The 23,573-nt window shown below is 40.0% G+C and overlaps 1 protein-coding gene and 1 non-coding gene across 2 annotated transcripts in view; both read right to left on the bottom strand.

Annotated features, from left to right (window-relative positions):
• The window catches only part of GALNTL6 (polypeptide N-acetylgalactosaminyltransferase like 6), a 1,397,085-nt gene that overhangs the window by 1,359,579 nt on the left and 13,933 nt on the right, over window positions 1-23,573 (bottom strand). The gene's annotated exons all lie outside the window — the stretch shown is intronic.
• On the bottom strand, window positions 1,721-1,792 carry TRNAW-CCA (transfer RNA tryptophan (anticodon CCA)). Its single transcript has one exon. It is a non-coding gene; the product is annotated as a tRNA-Trp (tRNA).

Raw genomic sequence — 23,573 nt, 5'->3', positions numbered from 1 at the left:
CAAACTGTGGCACAGCCAGAGAGAGAAAAAAGTAAAAGAGAGAGAGAGAGAGAACTTTCCCATGAAAAGCTCTAACTTAAGGCTCAGCCTGGCCTGCTCACAGAAAAGGATTGAGCAAACACCAAAGGAGAGCTAGCCTGCTGTGGACCGGGCCATCCCCCACCCCCCACCAGAGGCAGAGAGGCAAGCAGGGAACAGCCAGAGACGGAAGGTGAGGGGCAATCTCAGACCCAGAGACGGCATACTCCACCAAACCGTGAGCAGGCTCCCAGTTGCTAACCAAGTCTTCCTGGGATCCTGGACAGCTGACATTCGCCAGGAGGGTTGCAGCCAGAGATCAGCTCCCCAGAGGAGACACACACCTGAGAGGGTGCTCTCTTGATGCGCCTGGGAAACTGAGCCTGGTACCGGGGAGGTGATTAAGACGCGCAGCCCCCCTGGGACAGTGTGCTCGCCAAGCGCCTGCTCGCCTGACTGGCTCGGACCTGGGAAGGGCACGCAAGGCAGGGCCCGCTTTGGACAGTGCCCTGCAAGCACCCTGGTGCCTGAGCAGTGCAGGTCAGGAAAGCACACACACCGTGAGCGGGGCAAACCCAGTGTGGCCCAGACACTGCGAGCACTCCCCACACACGCCGGTGATATTTGTTTCCAGTGCTCCTCCCTCCCCACACACAACTCAACAAGAGGGCCTAAACAAGTGACCACATTCGGCCTCTTGTGTCAGGGTGGAAATTAGACACTGAAGAGGCTTGCAAACAGAGGAAGCCAAAATAAAAAAAGAAGAGGGAACCTGCTCTGGAGGTGGCAGGTGCAACAGATTAAAACCTTGTAGCTAACATTGACTCAGCATCAGAGGGGGCCTACAGACCTTGAGAAGAAGTATAAGCTGGAAAAAGGAACTACTGAAACTGGACGGACCTCACACTGCCCTCAGCAACTCCAGAGAAATTCCTAGATATATTTCTACTATTATAATTTTTAATTTTTTATTTTCAAGTTCTGTATTACTCCTTTAATTTTCATTTTTATAACCTATCATTACCTTGCAAAAAAAGAGACCTTATTTTAAAGCAAATTTCATATATATATATACATATATATAATTTTTGTGATTGATTTTGCTTTGTACTTTTAATGTATTTTTGAGAGTCTAACCTGTACTCTAGATTTTTAATCTTTGCTTTTTGGTATTTGTTATCAATTTTGTACTTTAAGAATCTAACCTTCACTACCCATTTTTTACTTAGGGGTATGATTACTAGCTTGATTTCTCTCTCCCCTTTTGACTCTCCCTTTTCTCCCCCAGGTCACCACTATCTCCTTCCTCCTTCTTCTCTTCCCCATGTAACTCTGGGAACCTCTCTGTATGTCCCTCACTGTGGAGAATCTTTTTACCATTAACCTAAATGTTTTATCATCTGTGCTGTATGAATGGAGAAGTCTTGAGGCTACTGTAAGAATAAGACTGAAAGCCAGAGGCAGGAGGATTAAATCCAAAACTTGAGAACACCAGAAAACTCCTGACTCCAGGGAGCATTAATTGACAAGAGCTCATCCAAAAGCCTCCATAGAAAAGTGAAAGTGAAAGTGAAGTCGCTCAGTCGTGTCCGTGTCTGACTCTTTGCGACCCAGTGGACTGTAGCCTACCAGGCTCCTCCGTCCATGGGATTCTCCAGGCAAGAATACTGAAGTGGGTTACCATTTCCTTCTCCAGGGGATCTTCCCAACCCAGGGATCGAACCCGGGCCTCCCGCATTGGAGGCAGACGCTTTAACCTCTGAGCCACCAGGGAAGCCCCAAAAGCCTCCATACCTACACTGAAACCAAGCTTCACCCAAGAGCCAACCAGTTCCAGAGCAAGACAAACGATGCTAATTTTCCAGCAACACAGGAACACAGCCCTGAGCACTAAAATGCAGGCTGCCCAAAGCCACACCAAATCCACAGACACCTCAAAACTCACTACTGGACACTTCATTGCACTTCAGAGAGAAGAAATCCAGCTCCACCCACCAGAACACAGACATAAGCTTCCCTAACAAGTAAACCTCGACAAGCCACTAGTCCAACCCCACCCACAGGGAACAATCTCTACTATAAAGAGGAACCACAAACTTCCAGCCTACAGAAAGGCCACCTGAAACACAGCAATCTAAACAAGATGAAAAGGCAGAGAAATATTCAGCAGGTAAAGGAACATGATAAATGCCAACCAAACCAAACCAAAGAGGAGGAGATAGGGAGTTTACCTGAAAATGAATTCAGAATAATGATAGTAAAGATGATCCAAAATCTTGAAAACAAAATGGAGTTACAGATAAACAGATCAGAGAAAAGGACTGAGAAAGATGCAAGAAATGTTTAACAAGGACTTAGGAGTAATAAAGAGTCAATCAATAATGAGTAATACAATAACTGAGATCAGAAGCACTCTGGAGGGAACCAACAGTAAAATAACTGAGGCAGGAGATAGGATAAGTGAGGTGGAAGATAGAATGGTGGAAATAAATGAAGCAGAGAGGGAAAATGAGAAGAGAATTAAAAGACATGAGGACCACCTCAGAGACCTGTAGAAAAATGTTAAACGCCCCAACATTCAAATCATAGGAGTGCCAGAAAAAGAAGACTAACAGAAAGGGCATCAGAAAATACTTGAGGAGATAGTAGTTAAAAACTTCCCTAAAATGGGAAAGGAAATAGCCACCCAAGTCCAAGAAACCTAGAGAGTCCTGAACAGTCCCAAACTCTTCAGGTCAGAAGGGAATGGCAGGACATACTTAAAGTGATGAAAGAGAAAAACCTACAAGCCAGATTACTGTACCAGCAATGATCTCATTCAAATAAGAAGGAGAAATCAAAAGCTTTACAGACGAGCAAAAGCTGAGAGAATTCAGCACCACCAAACCAGCTCTTCAACAAATGCTAAAGGATCTTCTCTAGACAGGAAACACAGAAAAGGTTTATAAACTCAAACCCAAAACAACAAAGTAAATGGCAAAGGGATCATACTTATCAATAATTACCTTAAATGTAAATGGGTTGAATGCCCCAACCAAAAGACAAAGCCTGGCTGAATGAATACCAATACGAGACCCCTATATATGCTGTCTACAAGAGACACACCTCAAAACAAATGACACAGACAGACTGAGAGTGAAGGGCTAGAAAAAGATATTTCATGCAAATGGAGACCAAAAGAAAGCCAGAGTAGCAATACTCACATCAGACTAAATAGACTTTGAAATAAAGGCCGTGAAAAGAGACAAAGGTCACTACATAAAGATCAAAGAAACAATTCAAGACGAATATATAACAATTATAAATATATATGCACCCAGCATAGGGGCACCACAATAAATAAGGCAAATGAAACAAGTATGAAAGGGGAAATTAACAATAACACAATAATAGTGGGAGACTTTAAAACCCCATTCACACCTATGGATAGATCAACTAAATAGAAAGTTAGCAAGGAAACACAAACTTTAAATGATAAATGGACCTAATTGATATCTATAGGATATTTCTTCCCAAAACAATGAATTTCACCTTTTTCTCAAGTGCCCATGGAACATTCTCCAGGATAGATCACATCCTGGGCCATAAATCTAGCCTTGGTAAATTCAAAAAATTTGAAATCATTTCAAGCATCTTTCTGATTACAGTGCGGTAAGATTAGATGTCAACTACAGGAAAAAAAAAAAAAACTATTAAAAATACAAACATATGGAGGTTAAACAACACACTTCTGAATAACCAACAAATCACAGAAGAAATCAAAAAAGAAATCAAAATATGCATAGAAACAAATGAAAATACAACAACCCAAAACCTATGGGATTCAGTAAAAGCAATGCTATAGGGAAGATTCATAGCAATACAAGCTTACCTCAAGAAACAAGAGAAAAATCAAATAAATAACCCAACTTTACACCTACATCAACAAGAAAAAGAAAAAAATGAAGAACCCTATGGTTAGCAGAAGGAAAGAAATAATAAAAATTAGAGTAGAAATAAGTGAAAAAGCAACAAAGGAGACTATAGCAAAAATCAACAAAACTAAAAGCTGGTTCTTTGAGAAGATAAATAAAATAGACAAACCATTATCGAGACTCATCAAGAAAAAAAGGGAGAAGAATCAAATCAACAAAATTAAAAATGAAAATGGAGAAATCACAACACACAACACAGAAATACAAAGGATCATAGGAGACTACTATCAACAACTATATGACAATAAAATAGACAACTTGGAAGAAATGGATGAATTCTTAAAAAAAATAAAATAAAATAAAATAACCTTCCCTAACTGAACCAGGACAAAATAGAAAATCTTAACAGACCCATCCCAAGCATGGAAATCAAAACTATAATCAAAAATCTTCCAACAAACAAAAGCCCAGGACCAGATGGCTTCACAGGTGAATTCTACCAAAAATTTAGAGAAGAGCTAACACCTATCCTACTCAAACTCTTCCAGAAAGTTGCAGAGGAAGGTAATCTGCCAAACTCATTCTATGAGGCCACAATCACCCTAATACCAAAACCAGACAAAGATGCCACTAAAAAGAAAACTACAGGCCAATATCACTGATAAACATAGATACAAAAATCCTCAACAAAATTCTAGTAAGTAGAATCCAACAACATATTAAAAAGATCATATATCATGACCAAGTGGGCTTTATCCCAGGGATGCAAGGATTCTTCAATATTCACAAATAAATGTGACACACTACATTAACAAATTGAAAGATAAAAAACATATGATTATCTGAATAGATGCAAAGAAAGCCTATGACAAAATTCAACACCCATTTATGATAAAAATCCTCCAGAAAGCAGGCATAGAAGGATCATACCTCAATATAATAAAAGCAAACATTATCCTCAAAGGTGAAAAATTGAAAGCATTTCCCCTAACGTCAGGAACAAGACAAGGGTGCCCACTCTCACCACTACTATTCAACATAGTTTTGGAAGTTTTAGCCACAGCAATCTGAGAAGAAAAATAAATAAAAGGAATCCAGATTGGAAAAGAAGAAGTAAAACTCTCACTGTTTGCAAAAAACATGATCTTCTACATAGAAAACCCTAAAGACTCTACCAGAAAATTGTTAAAGCTAATCAATGAATATAGTAAAGTTGCAGGATATAAAATTAACACACAAAAACCACTTGCATTCCTATACACTAACAATGAGAAGACAGAAAAAGGAATTAAGGAAACAATTCCATTCACCATTACAACGAAAGGAATAAAATACTCATGAATAAATCTACCTAAAGAAACAAAAGACCTATATATAGAAAACTATAAACACTGATGAAAGAAATCAAAGAGGACACAAATAGATGGAGCAATATGCCATGTTCATGGATCAGAAGAATCAATATAGTGAAAATGAGTATACTACCCAAAGCAATCTATAGATTCAATGCAATCCCTATCAAGCTACCAATGGTATTTTTCACAGAACAAAAACAAATAATTTCATAATTTGCATGGAAATACAAAATACCTCAAATAGCCAAAGCAAACTTGAGAATGAAGAATGGAACTGGAGGAATCAACCTGCCTGACTTCAGACTATACCACAAAGCTGCAGTCATCAAGACAGCATGTTACTGGCACAAAGACAGAAACACAAATGGATGTAACAAAATAGAAAGCCCAGAGACAAATCTATGCACCTATGGACAACTTATCTTTTACAAATGAGGCAAGAATATACAATGGAGAAAAGACAATCTCTTTTACAGGTGGTGCTGGGAAAACTGGTCAACCACTATAAAAGAATGAAACTAGAGCACTTTCTAACACCATCCACAAAAATAAACTCCAAATGGATTAAAGATCTAAATGTAAGACCAGAAACTATAAAACTCCTAGAGGAAATCATAGGCAAAACACTCTCTGACATAAATCACAGCAGGATCCTCTATGACCCACCCCCCAGAGTAGTGGAAATAAAAGCAAAAATAAACAAATGGGACCTAATTAAACCTAAAAGCTTTTGTACAATGAAGAAAACTATAAACAAGGTGAAAAGACAGTCTTCAGAATGGGAGAAAATAATAGCAAATGAAACAACTGACAAAGAATTAATCTCAAAAATATATAAGCAGCTTGTGCTGCTCAATACTAGAAAAATAAACAACCCCAAAAGTGGGCCAAAGAACTAAACAGATATTTCTCTAAAGAAGACACACAGATGGCTAACAAACATATGAAAACATGCTCAACATCACTCATTATCAGAGAAATGCAAATCAAAACCACAATGAGGTACCATCTCATGCAGCTGCTATCAAAAAGTCTATACACAGTAAAAGCTGGAGAGGGTGTGGAGCAAAGGGAACCCTCTTACACTGTTGGTGGGAATGCTAACTAGTACAGCCACTATGGAGAACAGTTGGAGATTCCTTAAAAAACTGGAAATAGAACTGCCATACGGCCCAGCAATCCCACTGCTAGGCATACACACCGAGGAAACCAGAATTGAAAGAGGCCAATGTACCTCAATGTCCATCACAGCACTGTTTACAATAGCCAGGACATGGAGGCAACCTAGATGCCCATCAGCAGACAAATGGATAAGAAAGCTGTGGTACATATACACAATGGAATATTACTCAGTTATTAAAAAGAATGCATTTGAATCAGTTCTAATGAGGTGGGTGACACTGGAGCCTATTCTACAGAGTGAAGTAAGTCAGAAAGAAAGACACCAATATAGTATATTAACGCATGTATATGAAATTTAGAAAGATGGTAACAATGACCCTATATGTGAGACAGCAAAAGAGACACAGATATAGAGAACAGACTTTTGGACTCTGTGGGAGAAGGTGAGGTTGGGATGATTTGAGAGAATAGCTTTGAAACATGCATATTACCATATGTGAAACACATCACCAGTCCAGGTTTGATGCATGAGACAGGATGCTCAGGGCCAGTGCGCTGGGATGACCCTGAGGGATGGGAAGGGGAGAGAGGTGGGAGGGTATTTCAGGATGGGGGACACATGTACACCCATGGCTGATTCATGTCAATTTATGGCAAAAACCACTACAATATTGTAGAGTAATTAGCCTCCAATTAATATAAATTATTTTGTTTTTAAAAAAAGAGAGAGGTGGGAGAACCTTATCCATAAGACTAGAATTGTGAGGCTCAGTAGTCTGGAGGGTTAGTCTATGGATCTGGCTGTGTCACACAGGGACACAAGCATTCAAATGATAAAAGTGCCCATGGTTTCTTTAATATATTTAATTGTGGGTGTGTGATGGGGGACTCACACAACCTTGAAGTATGGAGCCCAGGTCTGAGAGCAGTGCTATTCCTGGTCAAATTTCCTTTCAAAGTTTTACCTTTAACAGTCAAGATAAAGTCACTCAGTCATTGTGAAAAATAGAATTAGATATTGCCTGTAATAGGGTCAAGACTGTAACAGTTACTTCTCTCTAAATAAAATTTGTTTGTAACTCTTATAGCATATATTTTACACCAGGCAGCCAGTTACTTCATGTGCCATGTGGTTAAACAGGAGAGACAAAGCTTACTGCCATCAAAATAAATATCGCTGGCTGGCAGAACTGCAGTAATTTACCTAGCCTAAGGTCATTCTAAAGCAGTTTAAATGCATCATTAATCCACAATCCTCTAAAACACTAAAATACTTAAATAAATTACAATGGAGGAGGATGAGCCTGAAGAGGGGAAAAACTGTCAAGATATGATACATTTAAACGCTGCCAAAAAAAGTCTCTCAGACTCATGAATAAATTATTGCTAAAATGAAAGGCATGATAAAGAGCCTAAAGGACATGATACATCCAGTTTTATTTGGTCAAGAAATATTCATAAAATGAATCTGGATTTCACCCTTCTCTGTGTACATTCTCATCACTTAGATTTAACCTTGGTAACTCAAAATTTTCAGGTTCGTTTTCATTACATCCTTTTTCTTATTCCAGTCTTTATTCTCTTTATTGCTGTCTTTTTATCACTAACAATTGGTAGGATACATGTGTGTGTTGGAAATTGAGTGGCATAAGTGGGATTGTTATTGTTCTTTAGTCATTTAGTTGTTAAGTTGTATCTGACTCTTTTGTGACCCCATGACTATAGCCTGTGAGGCTCCTCTGTCCATGTAATTTTCCAGGCAAGAATACTGGATAGGGTTGTCATTTCCTACTCCAGGGGATCTTCCTGACCCAGGGATTGAACTCTTGCATCTCCTGCATTGGCAGGCAGATTCTTTAACATTGGTGCCTCCTTGGAAGTTCTTGATCTTATAAGGGGCCAAGATGATGCTTAGATCTGGACTGTGTACACTGTCAATAACATGTCATTTGACACCCAGCCCTCTGTCTCAAAACATTATTACCTGTGCCTGGATTTCTAACAGGGAGAGTGGTTCTCAGAACTTTCTGAGTCACTCTTCCCAGGTTACAATCCTTAAATCTGGCTTGAGTAAAATTTTCCATTAATTTCTTAGATCAACTGATTATTTTTTCAGTGACACAGTGTGGGCCTCCTCACCTTGTGGGGGCTCTAACTCTTCACTCTGGACCTCAAGGTGGATGCCAACCAACCATGTCAGGCCCCACCAACACCTGAGAGACTTTTTTGGGCAGCGTTTAAATGTATCATATCTTGACAGTTTTTCCCCTCTTCAGGCTCATCCTCCTCCATTGTAATTTATTTAAGTATTTTAGTGTTTTAGAGGATTGTGGATTAATGATGCATTAATCCACACCTAGGTACTTGAATTGTTTGGGAAGGGAAAGAGGAAAGGAAAGGAGTGCTTGCTAGGATTTTAAAGAAATAAACAATGGAGCTATTCCATTGTTGCTCTTTTTTACTATGATTCAACCTCAGTAAATTTTAAAGGTATGTGAAGTGAAGTGAAAGTCGCTCAGTCATGTCCAACACTTTGTGACTCCATGGACTACACAGTCCACAGGATTCTCAGACCAGAATACTGGAGTGGGTAGCATTTCCCTTCTCCAGGGGACCTTCCCAACCCAGGGATCAAACCCAGGTCTTCTGCATCGCAGGCAGATTCTTTACCAACTGAGCCACCAGGGAAGATCTTTAAAGGTATAATAGTACATAATAAGTGACAGGATTCCTGGAGCAATGTAATCTGATTGTGTTGCTCTCTGGATGTGTCATAAAGAATTTAACAGGCCTTTACTCCCAGTTTCTCTAAATCTTTGATCTTACTCAAGTGATGAAATAAATGCATATCATTAGATTTACTTTGTAATTCACAGTGAGTCCAGAGGGCATTTCTACTCAGGTAACTTGAGCCCCTGAGTTTTTTCTTTTTTTAATTGATTTGGCTGCACGAAGTCTTAGTTATGACATGCAGGATCTTTTTTTTGGCACTGAGGCATGCCACCCTGTTTGTTTAATCTATATATTGAGCACATCTTGAGAAATTCTGGGCTGGAAGAGTTACAAGTTGGAATCAAGACAGGTGGGAGAAACATCAACAACCTCAGATATGCAGATGATACCACTCTAATGGCAGAAAACGAAGAGAAACTAAAGAGCCTCTGGATGAGGGGGAGGGAGATAGTGAAACAACTAGCTTAACACTAAAAAAAAAAAAAAAAAAAGGTAAGATCATGGGATCTGGTCCCATTAATAGTAGTGTTAGTCACTCAGTCGTGTCTGACTCTTTGTGACCCCATGAACTGTAGCCCTCCAGGCTCCAGGTAAGAATACTGGAGTGGTTTGCCATTCCCTTCTCCAGAGGATCTTCCCGACCCAAAGATCGAATCTGGGTCTTCTGCATTGTAGGCAGATTCTTTACCGTCTGAGCTACAGGGAAGATCTGGCCCCATTACTTCGTGGCGAATAGAGGGGGGAAAGGTGGAAGTAGTGACAAATTTCCTCTTCTTGGACTCTAAAATCACTGTGGGTGGTGACTACAGCCATGAAATCACAAGATGTTTGCTTCTTGGTAGGAAAGCTATGACAAACCTAGGTGGTGTGTTGAAAAGCAAAGACGTTACTCTGTCAACAAAGGTTCATATAGTTAAGGCTATGGTCTTCCCAGTGGTCATGTACGTTGTGAGAGCTGGACTATAAAGAAGGTGGAGCACCAAAAAATTGATGCTTTTGAACTATAGTGTTGGAGAAGAATCCTGAGAGTCCCATGGACAGCAAGGAGCTCAAATCGGTCAATCTTAAGGGAAATCAACCCTGAATACTCATTGGAAGGACTGATGCTGAAGCTGAAGCTCCAGTATTTGGGTCACCTGATGCGAACAGCTGACTCACTGGAAAAGTTCCTGATGCTGTGAAAGATTGAGAGCAGAAGGAGGAGAGGGTGTCAGATGATGACATGGTTAGATGGGATCACTGATGCAATGGACAGGATCTTGGGCAAACTTCAGGAGATGGTGAGGGGCAGGAAGACCTGGAGTGCTGCAATCCATGAGGTCACAAAGAGCTGGATATGACTGAGAGATTGAACAACAGCAACACCTGAGGCATGTGGGATCTAGTTTTCTGACCAGGGACCAAACCTGGGCCCCTGCATTGGGATCTCAGAGTCTTAGCCACTGGACCACTAGGGAGGTCCCTGAGGGCTTTAGTTTAAATAATGAGGTGGCTCTGGAAGGGTACTGGCAGTGTGAAAAAAAAAAAAAAAAATCCCAGGATTAGATAGAGGCTCTGAGCATACTGCCCTCAGCTTGACCTCCTGAGAGGGAGGGGGCTAGGACTGAGTTCTTGTCCTGAGTGTGGCCTGGGGGCCAATGTCTCAATGACCAAACTGTCCATCAACCCAATACAACCTCTGAACACCACGCTTGGAGGGCGTCCTTAGTAGGAGATACTATGCACATCCCAGGGCCACAAGGATGATGAGTCCCACTCCTGGGGTTGGAGAATAGAACCTACGTTTTCGGGATCCTCCCAGGTCTTGCACTGTGTGTCTCTTCCTCTGGCCAGTTCTGATTTGTTTACTTTTGCTATAATGAAAGTGTAACCTTAAGTGAAGCTCTTTTTGATTTCTGTAAGACTTACAAGTGAATTAATGAAACTTGGGGACAGTCAGCTGGTCAGAAGTGAGGGGTCCTGGGGACGCCAGATCTTGCAGCTGCAGCATTTTGACATGAGAACAGTCTTGTGGGGGCTGCACTGTGCCTTGTCTGTGGAGTGTGGCTTCTCTCTGGGGAGTTGGTGTCAGATGCCACCACACTGATAACTGGGAAAACTTTATAGAATTTGCTTTTGTGACCCCATAGACTGACCCCATGGACTGTTTCCAACGATGAGAAAAGGTACATTAGATTTCCACATCTCTTTAATGTCTTCATTATTTTCTAAAAAATAATCAATTATAGAAACAAAACTTTTGTGATTGGCTCTTAAGCAATCATTTCACTGTCACTGTTGCCTCAAAGTTCATAAGTTCATTTCCGAGCTGGTGAAAACTGGACATGACTGACAGGGCAGAATCAGAAGGAAGAATGAATTGTTCCCAAAAATATGGGATATAAAACAAGAAGAAATAATTAGTCCTTCTCACACAATTAAAAATATACATTTTCATCCTGCACTTTTGTCAAGTCAGAGCTCTGCTAGAACTGACACCAAGGTCTCTATCTCAGCCTCCACCCAGTGGAGGCAATACTAGATGACAAAGGCAAAGGAAGGAAATTCTTATTCTTATTACTTTTATTATTTTCTGACACTACATGAATAAATGGTGAATCTACCATTCTCTTCAGATCCAAATATTACATAAATCAAATGAATACACAAACTGTAGCCAGTAATCCTCCTCCACCTTCTCCTATCAACTGATGGCATGTTACATTGCAAAAACTTTCCAGTTCTTTTTATCTTTTTTTCAAAAAAACAATTATGTTTATTATTATACTGTGTATAGTTATTTTAAAATGAGAAGAGTAATGATATGGTTGAGACATTGTCTTTAAAATGACAAGATATGTTATGAAATTTACTTAAACATTAGTTGGGTAATAATGGACATACACTGGTAAAAGTGTAGAATCATAATTTAAATGATTATTAATTCAACACAATAATTTTCTATTTTCTCACCATGTCACAGTGAATGCATGTGTGTGTGCAGAGGTGATTCAGTAACGTTGGACTCTTTTAGACTCTATGCACTATAGCCCACCAGCCTCCTCTATCCATTGGATTTCCCAGGCAAGGACACTGGAGTAGGTTGTCATTTCCTCGTACAGGGGATCTTCCCCACCCAGGCACTGAATTTCAGTCTTCTGATTTTTCTGCCTTAGCAGGTAGGTTCTTTACCATTAGTGCCATAAATAATAAAATATAATATAAAAATCTAAGCCATTACAGATATCAAAAGTTACACACTGTGAATTAATTTGCCAAGCTACATATTTTATAGTTGATTCATATTATTAAGCTATAGGTATAAAGTATTTTTAAGCTATAAGACCTAAATAAAAATGCACAATAACCTAGCATCTCAGTTCAGAAACTCAGCCACGTCTGACTCTTTGTGACCCCATGGACTGCAGAAGGTGAGGCTTCCCTAGCATTCCATCACCAACTCCCAGGGTCTGCTCAAACTCATATCCATTGATGCCATCTAACCATCTCGTTCTCTGCTGTCCCTTTCTCCTCCTGCCTTCAATCTTCCCCAACATCAGAGTCTTTCCTAATGAGTCAGTTTTTCACACAGGTGGCCAAAGTATTAGAGTTTAACCTTCAGCATCAATCCTTCCAATGAATATTCAGGACTGATTTCCTTTAGGATGGACTGGTTCGACCTCCTTGCAGTTCAAGGGACTCTGAAGAGTCTTCTCCAACAACACAGCTCAAAAGCATCAATTCTTTGACTCTCAGCCTTCTTTCTGGTCCAACTCTCACATCCATACATGACTACTGGAAAAACCATAGCTTTAACTAGACTGACCTTTGTCAGCAAAGTAATGTCTCTGCTTTTTAACATACTGTCTAGATTGGTCATAGCTTTTCTTTCAAGGAGCAAACATCTTTTAATTTGATGGCTGTAGTCACCATCTGCAGTGATTTTGGAGCCCAAGAAAATAACCTAGCATCTAACACAGATATTAAATAATAAATAGTAAAACATATCTATCATATCACATATGCAGACAGACATATATACATGCTTGCATAACTAAACAAGCTAGTTGACCTTAGAAAGATTTTTTTTTAATTTTTCCATAGCATTTTTTATATTTAAAAGTAGAACACTGTATTCTATTCTTGCAGCAACATAAACAGAAAACCAAGGAAAATTTAAAAAAAAATAAATAAATAAAACCAAGGAAAATTAAACAGAAAATGTGCTCATTCACCTCATAAATCCTTTCAAATTTACTCCTAATCTCCAAAGATCGTGTTTGCCAATTATTTTTTCCCCAAAATCTAAATACAGGGTGAAGATACTGAGAGGAACACGTAGAAATTTCTTTTAGTGGTAAATCTAGGTTTTGCCTTTAGTTTTATGACCCTCATTCCTGTTAACCATTATACAGATACTCCAGCTAAGTGGCTAACAGTCCTCTCTATAAGGTCCTTCAGTTGAAATTGCTCCACATTCAGTAGGGAAATCAAAACAAACCACCAGCCACCAGGCACTCCCTCCCCTACAGACACCAGCCTGGCTCTTTTATCTAAGCATATCTGACTTACCTCCCTCGTCCTCTACCTCCTGCCCTGTGTCAGTAACAGAAGAGGCCAATTCTCATGACCTGTTAGGGACAATCTTTAAAAGGTACATCTGCACCTCCCTAGAACAAGCAATGTTTCCTCTTTCTTCCTAAAATCTTACTAACCACTACACAGTGTGTGTATAAAATGTAGCATCTATCAACTATTATGGGCTTCCCCAATGGTTCAGTGGTAAAGAATCCACCTGCAAAGCCGGAGACCCAGGAGACGCGGGTTGATCCCTGGGTGGGGAAGATCCCTTGGAGGAGTAAATGGCAATCCACTCCAGTATACTTGTCTGGGAAATCACATGGACAGAAGAACCTGGTGGGCTACAGTCTGTAGAATCACGAAGAGTTGGACACAACTGAAGTGACTGAACACACACACATCAAGCATCAGCTTACATACCGTATGAAATGTAACAGAAAACCTCATGTTACTTCATTGTGTCTGTTTCCCTATAAAGCAGGGGTTCCATGATGGCTCAGTGGTAAAGAACCTACCTGCCAATGCAGGAGACTCAGGTTCAATTCCTGGGTCAGGAAAATTCCCTGGAGAAGGAAATGGCAACCCATGGACAGAGGAGCCTGGCAGGCTACAATTCATGGGGTCGATAACAACAGTGATGACCCCAAGCTCGGACGTAACGCCTGATGATCTGAGGTGGAGGTGGCATAATAATAACAGAATAAAGCTCACAGTGAATGTAATGCTCTGGAATTATCCTGAAACTGTCACCACTCCCCAGACTGTGGAAAAATTATCTTCCACAAAACCAGTCCCTGGTGCCAAAAAGGCTAGAGACTGCTGCTAAAGGATTTTGGAGTGTTTACAAGGGTAGGTGTTCTAAGTTACCAAGGCAATCAATCTCAGATTCCAGTGTTGAATTCCCAAAGCACAGAAGGACTAAGGGCACCTTTGCAAAGCAGTGCTTTTTTAAGGAAAACTTTATTAGTTTCAGGAAAATTAAGGCTGGAACTCAGCTCAGGTTTGCCTGTTTACTCACTATGTACTTTTGACTAACAGTTTTGCTTAGTTTCCTCATCTGATTTATGAAAAAGTTAGACAAGATTATTTTGCTCATTCTGGAAATAGCAACCAACCAGTTTTGGAAGATGGGAAAACAATGTTTGATTTAAAATACTTACAAAATCACAGAATTCCCTGAAACTGAGCATTAATTTTCTGCACTAGAGCATCTGCTTATAAATTGCTTTCCAAGTCTTATTCTAAAGCCAGGAAATAGGAAGACTTGGCTGAAAAAAAAAGTTAATTTGATAATGGGATGAAATCTTTTTTGGATGTATCAATTCAAAGAGCTTCTCGATTCATGACAAGAGCATGAAAACACACATGCAAAATGTTATGAAATCACGTTGCATGTTTGCTTAGCATTTTCCAACACTTGAAAAAATTTTGCTAAGGCACTGTGCTTCTAGAAGATAAGGATCAGCATGGGGATTGCCATGTGGCTCAGGTGTAAAGAATCTGCCTGCAAGGTGGAAGACCCGGGTTCCATCCCACGGTCAGGAAGATTCCCTGAAGAAGGGAATGACCAGCCACTCAGTATTCTTGCCTGGAAAATACATGGACAGAGGAGCCTGGAGAGCTACTGTAGTCCATGGGGTCACAGCGTTGGAAATAACTGAGCAAGTGAGCACATGTTTGTAGAAGATAAGGATCATGGGTTGGAGAACCACTGTCATTTGATAGGAAAAAGAAAATAGGCAAGCATATTCTAAAATAATTCTTATAGCTGAATATATTTATTTTGATAGACTAGATCACATGTTTACTGAACAGGTCAAAGTCTGTGCTATCATAAATCCAGATACACGGCTAATTTAGCAACAAAGGTGTCCAATGTTCTATTATAATTAGCAAATAACAGAGTTGAAGAAAGAAAATGTCTCCCCTTAACACTGTCTATAACAGGGAGATAGTGAAGGGCAGGGAAGCCTGGCATGCTGCAGTTCACGTGGCTGCAAAGACTGGAACACAATTTAGTGACGGAACAACAACAACTGTCCATAAACACATTTTATGTAACATTCAACCTATGACAATATGCTTAAGCAACAACGAGTCCTGCAAGTGAAATATGTAGAAACCACTATTAGAAAGAAGGTGATACCAGCCCAGGTGGGATGCATGAGACAAGTGCTCGGGCCTGGTGCACTGGGAAGACCCAGAGGAATTGGGTGGAGAGGGAGGTGGGAGGGGGGGATCGGGATGGGGAACACATGTAACTCCATGGCTGATTCATGTCAATGTATGACAAAACCCACTGCAATGTTGTGAAGTAATTAGCCTCCAACTAATAAAAATAAATGGAAAAAAAAAAAAAAAAGAAAGAAAAAAAATAAAAACAATGACAAAAAAAAGAAAGAAGGTGATAAAAATCTAAGAATAGTCAAGATTTTAGCTGTGTATTCAGAGGTTTATGGCAGAACAGAATTATTTTTTTCTCCAACTCCAGTCTGCTCTTAATATTAGCAGTGTCAACAAATCCTGGCTAAAAGCAGAGCCTACTTAACAACTTAATTAAAACTGGAGTAGAATACTTGAAAACTTCAAGAATCCATCTACAGATAACATTCTTTATTGGAAGCAGATATTTTTAATACATGGATCATAAATATATGAAAATCACCAGTCACCAATCTATAGCCATTCACTGTTCATTCACTGCAGGGCTTTGAGGTTGGCTCAGTGGTAAAGAACCTGCCTGCTGATGTAAGGGACTCTGGAGAGGCAGGTTCAGTCCCTGGGTCAGGACAATCCCCTGGAGGAGAACATGGCAACTCACTCCAGGATCCTTGCCTGGAGAATCCCATGGAGAGAGGAGCCTGGCAGGCTACAGTTCATGCGGTCAGTAGCAAAGAGTCGGACACGACTGAATGACTAATGAGCATCCATTGTACAGTGTGATGAACAAGGCATGCTGCACTTCACATTCATGCAAAAAGGAAAGCTATTTTTACTATCCCCTCTAGATTTCCCAGATGATTTTGGGGCACTTGCCTACTTCTAATCACCAAAAGAATCCCCAAAATCAGACTTGGAACATTTCATGCTATTTTGTACTGATTACAGTGAGCATGGAAGGGAAACCTTAAAAATCGGAAACTAGTCCCCAGTTGTGTACTTTGGGATATTTATCTTAAAATGAGGATAAGTGACTTTAAACATTTTGCTCTGTTGATGGTAGTACCGCATGCCTATGTTTGTGTAGAAATATATACATATCAGTTTCAAATATTCACCACCAGCTAGTGAAAAAATCCACTCACTTTTTATGCTTTAACTTTGTGACTCTTTTACCTTGGCCAATGGTAAAACAGAGAGAAAGAAATCATTCTTATTCACTGTACCTAAGTGACATTTTTTGATAGTGATAGCTCAATCTAGTTATTTATATTTTAATTTTTATTTTATATTGGAATTTAGTTGATTTACAATGTTGTGTTAGTTTCCAGTGTGCAGCAAAGGGATTCACACTCAAACCTAAACCAGAAAACAGAATGATGTTTGCCAAACCAAGAAGCAAAATTATTATTCAGTACTTTCTTGCAATGCACTCACATGGATATTAATGCTGGTCGTGGACAAAATTCATATATTTCTATGACATATATAAAAATACATGTGCATATATACACATATATGCAGAGAAATTCAGTGCCATACATGTTGGAAGGAAAGCACTATCTAAAACTAGTCATAAGTTAAAAAAAATTAAAGGTAAACACAGACCAATAAGAAACGAAATAAATTGATTTATAAGATAAGTGTACATTAATAGGGGGGTGTCTTTCCCATCTTAAAGATTAGTTTACAAAAAGTAGCAAAATGAATGAGAAAATGCTGGCAAACATATTCGAATATTTTTTACTAAGGACAAGATTCTGAAGCAAATATTTGATCATTGTATTTAGATGAAAATTTTTTTAAATGTGTTCTGTAAAGAAATTTTCATCAGAATTTATACACTACATGAGTAAAGTGAAAATAAAAATCTTTCCATGACAGTCACAGAAAGATAGCACTTGTACATGTCTACATGCAAGATACTGATGAATCATTCCAGAGTCAATATATAACAGTAAGATCACTGACAAACAGAGGATGTGTCTCAAATAAACAGAGGTATGCAATTGGAGAAACTCAGAGAAACTACATAAAATTCCATGAAGTGTTGTAAAGAGGAAAAAAGACTTTTAGTGCTCAATTCCAACAGGGTGCTTAAAAATGTATGCACATATTTTCTCATAATTAATGCAATATGCACAGACATATTTTGTTAGGTGACAGAAGCTAGAAAGTTCTGTTTTAGCACCTAAATATTATGACTCAAGTCAATGTCTCATAACATGTATTATTTTTCTCCAACTGTAAGAACATTTTCAATGACATTTTGACTTACAAATGTTGTTGAACTATAACATTAAAGCTAAAGACCTGATTTAAAACAACCCCTCCTAGTCTTTCTGCACATCTTTTAAAAACTGAATGCAGTCAGTAAACCTTCTTAGCAAATCATTTTCATACATTATTGAGATGAACACAAAAGCAACTGAAATGAAAGAAGGGCAAAGTGAGGTGACGTGTAGATAGAAATGTCACAGTAAAAAGTTCAAAATCAAAGCTGACTGTAATATTAGTACAAACAAGAGGAGTTATAAGGAACATGCTCGAAGTAATTTAACATTATGAAAAATGCTGTGGGACCATCTCATCAAACACAATGCTACTTAATTATCAGAGCAGAGATTTTCCCCGAAGATGCCGTATTAAATATGCCTCTACCAAGTCAAGCTTGTCACATCTTCTTTAGCTCTTATGATGCTTTCCTAATCGCCTTTATATGTTTCACCCTTGGATGTTCTCCTGTTCTCCCCCTGTTTGCACGGTCCTGAGACACAATTAGCCCTGCTAATTAAAATAAACACAGGTAAATCAAGGCAGAATTCTCAAAAGGAGGGGAGCTGTTCAAAGGACTGTACTTGAAACCAAACTAGCAGATATCTTAATGTCTGAAGGGCTCAAATGAAAATGAACCCTTGTCAATGTATGGCAAAACCAACACAATATTGTAAAGTAAAAAAATGAATAAATAAATAAAACTGAAAAAAAAATAAAATGACCCCTTGAAGTACATCAAACTATATTTCCAAGATGACTTCTTTAAGTGAAGTCTGCTGCTGTACACACCCCCCTTGAAGTCTGTATCTATGAGCTCAACGACAGGCTTCTTTTTTTTTTTTTTAATTAGCAAAGTTTTAAAAGTAAGTCTTCCCTAAATCATCATCATAGTTATTAAATCAAGAGTTATACAACTGGTGTCTACACAATGAGACAAGGAGTAGATACAGTTACTATCTATTTATCTTCTCATTGGCTTGTCTAAAGGTGACTTCCTTTCACTAAGCTTATTGGTGTCATACATGTCTTCTATAACACACTCAGATGTTTAAGTGTCTGAGGAAATGTCATTGAGATTTTCAGTATCAGGATCAGTCAGGGGTTGATATAGCAGCATCATTTCATCGGGAAGCACTGACAGAAAAAAAAAACATGTAAATAGAAACTTAATTACTTCTTTATACTCATTTTTTGTGAATGAATGTGTGAGTGACACATGCTCAGTCCTGTCCGACTCTCGGCGACCCCATGGACTGTAGCCTGCAGGCTCCTCTGTTTATGGGATCTCCCAGGCAAGAGTACTGGAGTGGGTTGCTATTTTATAGTTGTTTGTTAAAACCTAGCATGCTATTTAAAAACATATATTGGGTTGTGCGTACTGTAACTTTTTTGTACATCTACGGCTGAACTCAAATAAGTTCAGAAGTTTAGTACATAGACAACAACACATGTCACCCTTCATTTTTGCAAGAAACATCTGTTGAGGGCCTAATTTGTGAGCAGGTAATGCTAGGACCTGAAATTAAATGGTGGAAGATGATAAACAACAGCTCACTATACTAGATTCCTGGGGTTGCCATACTAATTACCAAAAACTAAGTGGTTTAAAGCAAGAAAACCTCTCACAGTTCTGGAGGCCAGAACCTAAAATTAAGGTGGAGCAAGGCAGCGCCGCATCTGGGGCTCTCAGAGAGAACTTGTCCTCGCTTTCAGCTTCCAGGCGCTGTTGCCCTTCCTCAGCCTCAGGCTCCTGGCCACGTCACTCCATCTCTGCTGTCACCTTCTCCCTGCGTCGCCTGCCTCTGCAAATTCTTCTCTTGCTGTTGTCGTTCAGTCGCTCAGTCGCGTCTGACTCTTGGACCCCATGGACCGTAACCCACCAGGCTCCTCTGTCCATGGGATTATCCAGCCAAGAATACTGGAGTGGGTTGTCATGCCCTCCTCCAGGGGTGACACCCCAGGATCGAACCCACATTTTCTGCATTGGCAGATGGATTCTTTGCAGTGTACCACCCGGGAAGCCCCAGATACATGTGTGTGTGTGTGTGTGTGTGTGTGTGTATATGTCGTATATGTCATACATGTATATGTGTGTGTGTGTGTGTATATATATATATATATATATATATATGACTGAATCATTTTGCTGTACATTTGAAACTAATACACACTGCTAACCAAGTATACGTCAAAGTAAACTAGACATATTAAAAAAAAGCAATTTGGCTCCACTGCTCTGACTGCCCTGAGGGTGAACCAGAGGTCCCGGCTGGAGGTGGGAAGATCCAGTGGAGGGTCTCCAACAGAAATCCAATGAAGTGTTTATGCTGGCCCCAACCAGGGTAGAGACAGGGGTGCTAGAGGGCTTTGGATGAATTTAAGAGACATATTTTAGGAAGAACTGCTAGTGCTGAGCAATTCATTGAATTGAGAGTAAAGATGACAAGGGTGCCAAGAATTCTGAGAGAAGTGTGCTTAAGAAAGACTCGATACCACAATCCAATCTCCAGCTCAGATCTCCATTCACAAACGCTGATCATACAGTTAAATGGGATAGTCCCATTCTTTTTCATCCTTCTCTTCTAGAACTTAGCTCATCATACCCATAAATAAATAGTATTTTACCATAAAAAGGATGACAAAGGTCTCAATTATAATGAGTAGCCAGATGGATAATGGTGAGGTTCATTTAAGCAAAAGACTCAAGAGGAGAACAGGTGTAGGGAGTGGAACAAAAGAGGAACTCCACTTTAGACACTTTAGACAATGCAGGTTAAAAATGTCTGCTTCGAGACTGGGGCATGGACAATAATTCCAGGGTAAATTTGGATTATACATCATGATGTGAAAGTTATCACCTTATATGATGAGGGAAATGATGAGGACTTCCCTGGTGGTCCAGTGGTTAAGAATCTGCCAGCCAAGGCAGGGGACATGGGTGTGATCTCGAGTCCAGGAAGAGTCCACAAGCTGTGCAGCCGCTAAGTCCGAGTGCTACAACCACTGAGTCATGCACTGCAGCTACCGAAGCCCACACACTCTGGAGCCTGTGCGCTGCAACAAGAGAAGCCACTGCAACGAGAAGCCTACACATTGCAACTAGAGAGTGACCCCCACTCATCGCAACTAGAGAAAGCCCGTGAACAGCAACGAAGACCCAGCACAGCCAAAAAATTAAATGTTTTAATTAAATTGCTTAAAAAATCAATAAAGGAAATAACGGGGGCCTGGATGGGATGCCTTCCCTCCCAGACTGAGTCCCAAACAAGCCGTAATTGCAGAGACCCTGAGGAAGAGAATATTTTCAGGAAAAGGACAGAAGTAGGAGTCTGCTAAGGACACTGATGAATGTGTTTATGTGCAGGTGGTGGTTGGGATGAGCTGCAAGGAAGAGGAGAGTGAAAACGGGCATTTGCACAGTGAAACTGACATTACTCCTAAGGAAGCACTATGTTCTCCCGTTCAGCCTCCTTTCCTGTTTTCTAGCCTTGCTTTTTCCAACCCCTTTTCTGCTCAAGTCCCTCACCCCATTACCTCTTATCTTCAGATGAAGATGAGGGTTTCACGTAAGAGATCATTTAGTTAAATCCTCTCAAGTAACAGGACTAGTAAGAAGTGCTTTCAGGATTAACTACCAAGAGATTTATTGTGATGCTTGTAAAGCAGTTAGAGAGGAGCTGGACTCAGCTGAGGTGTGCAGAAGCAGCAGAAACTCAGGAACTGGAGGCATCGTTTGCTTATTATTTTCTAATTCAAAAGCATAGTTTTTATTTCTTTCACTGACCTTACACCTATGAATTTAGGATATCGGAGCCAACTCCAAACAATGTCCACAAAATAGAATCTATTATCTCAAGTGGTCATTTCTAGAAGGGGATTCCCAGGTGGCCTTGGTGGTAAAGAACCCACTTGCCAAGAAGGAGACATAAGAGACAAGGGTTCCTTGGTCAGCAAGATACCCTGGAGGAGGGCATGGCAACCCACTCCTGTATTCTTGCCTGGAGAATCCCACGGACAGAAGAGCTTGGCAGGCTATGGTCCATAGTGTCACAAAGAGTCAGACAAGGCTGAAGCAACTTAGCACACACACATGTATTTCTAGAAATTAACAAGCAGTCGAGAAGATTTTGTGATGGATATTATTGATCCAGGGATATGTCCTTTGCTTTACTTTAGGTAAAGCAGTACTGATATGAAGGATGGGTCAAAGAGGAAAAGGCTGAAAGCAAATGAATGAGAAGGAAAAAAAATGTAATATATGAAATTTCCAGAAAAAATAAAAGTTGTGAGCCACAATCTGGATAGAAGTTTCACATTTATCCTAAAGTTGGGATATTGTTGCTCGGTGACAGAAGACATGAAGAGAACTGGAAAATAATGCAGGTACTTTATCTGATTGTATGGCATGAAATCTTGGTTCTCTCAATGTGAACACTGCATGCTTTTAGTGAAGAATGAGGCCAGGCTGTCTGCTGAGCATAAGAAAAGTGGAGCTTGGGGGGTTTGAGAGGGAAGAGAAGGTTGGAAAAGGCAATTCTGGAACACAGGGAAAAGAGCTAAGCAGGGTGGCAGAGAGCAATTCTTTTCTAGTAGTTTTGGCTTCATTGTGCCAGTCTGTACTTGTCTTACAAAATCATTCCCTTGGGGTGATACGACTAAGCAATATTTACTTTCTGATTATATAGTTTGGAAGGAGGCGGCAGCCCTCAGAATTACAAACAAAACAACGGCAACAAAGAAAGATCAAACAGCAGAAGCCTTGAGCTAAAAGAGTACTTCTCACATCTCACACATTTCAAAAACTGGAAATGCACGTAGGCTCAAGAGAACCTCTTTTTCAGATGGAAAAGACTCAAGTTCTTTTAAGTGTTTCAAGGCTTCCATTCATTCACAGGACGAATAATTGATCGAGCCAATGCCTACATGCATTTTTTAAGGAAATTTTCACAAGGAAAAGAGGAAGACAGGAGGCTCTGAGCAGCAAAAAGGAGGGGTTGGTGAATAAGAGGAGAGAACAGTTTGTATTTCTACCATTTCTTGAATAAGAGCACTTGGCGTCCCTGGTGTTTATCTTTCCCTCCACATTTCACATATTAGAACTCAAGATCTTCACCTAGAAGTGCTGAGCATCTTGCAGACCCTGCAATTTCCTTCAGCTCATGGAAGAAAATTTGAAAGTTTCTAAGGAACTGAAGAGGGGTCACAGTTCCGATACACAGTTATTAATCTGACACAAAGGGCTTCCCAGGTGGCTCAGTAGTAAAGAACCCACCTGCCAATGCAGGAGATTGGGTTTGATCCCTGGATCAGGAAGATCCCTTGGAGAAGGAAATGGCAACCCACTCCAGCATTGTTGCCTGGAGAATTCCTTGGACAGAGAAGCCTGGTGGGCTACAGTCCATGGGGTCACAACGACTTGGAGACAACTGAGTCT

This window comes from Dama dama, chromosome 29 (genome assembly GCF_033118175.1).
Source record: "Dama dama isolate Ldn47 chromosome 29, ASM3311817v1, whole genome shotgun sequence".
Classification (NCBI taxonomy): Eukaryota; Metazoa; Chordata; class Mammalia; order Artiodactyla; family Cervidae; genus Dama; species Dama dama.
This window is presented reverse-complemented; position numbering and strand designations above follow the sequence as displayed.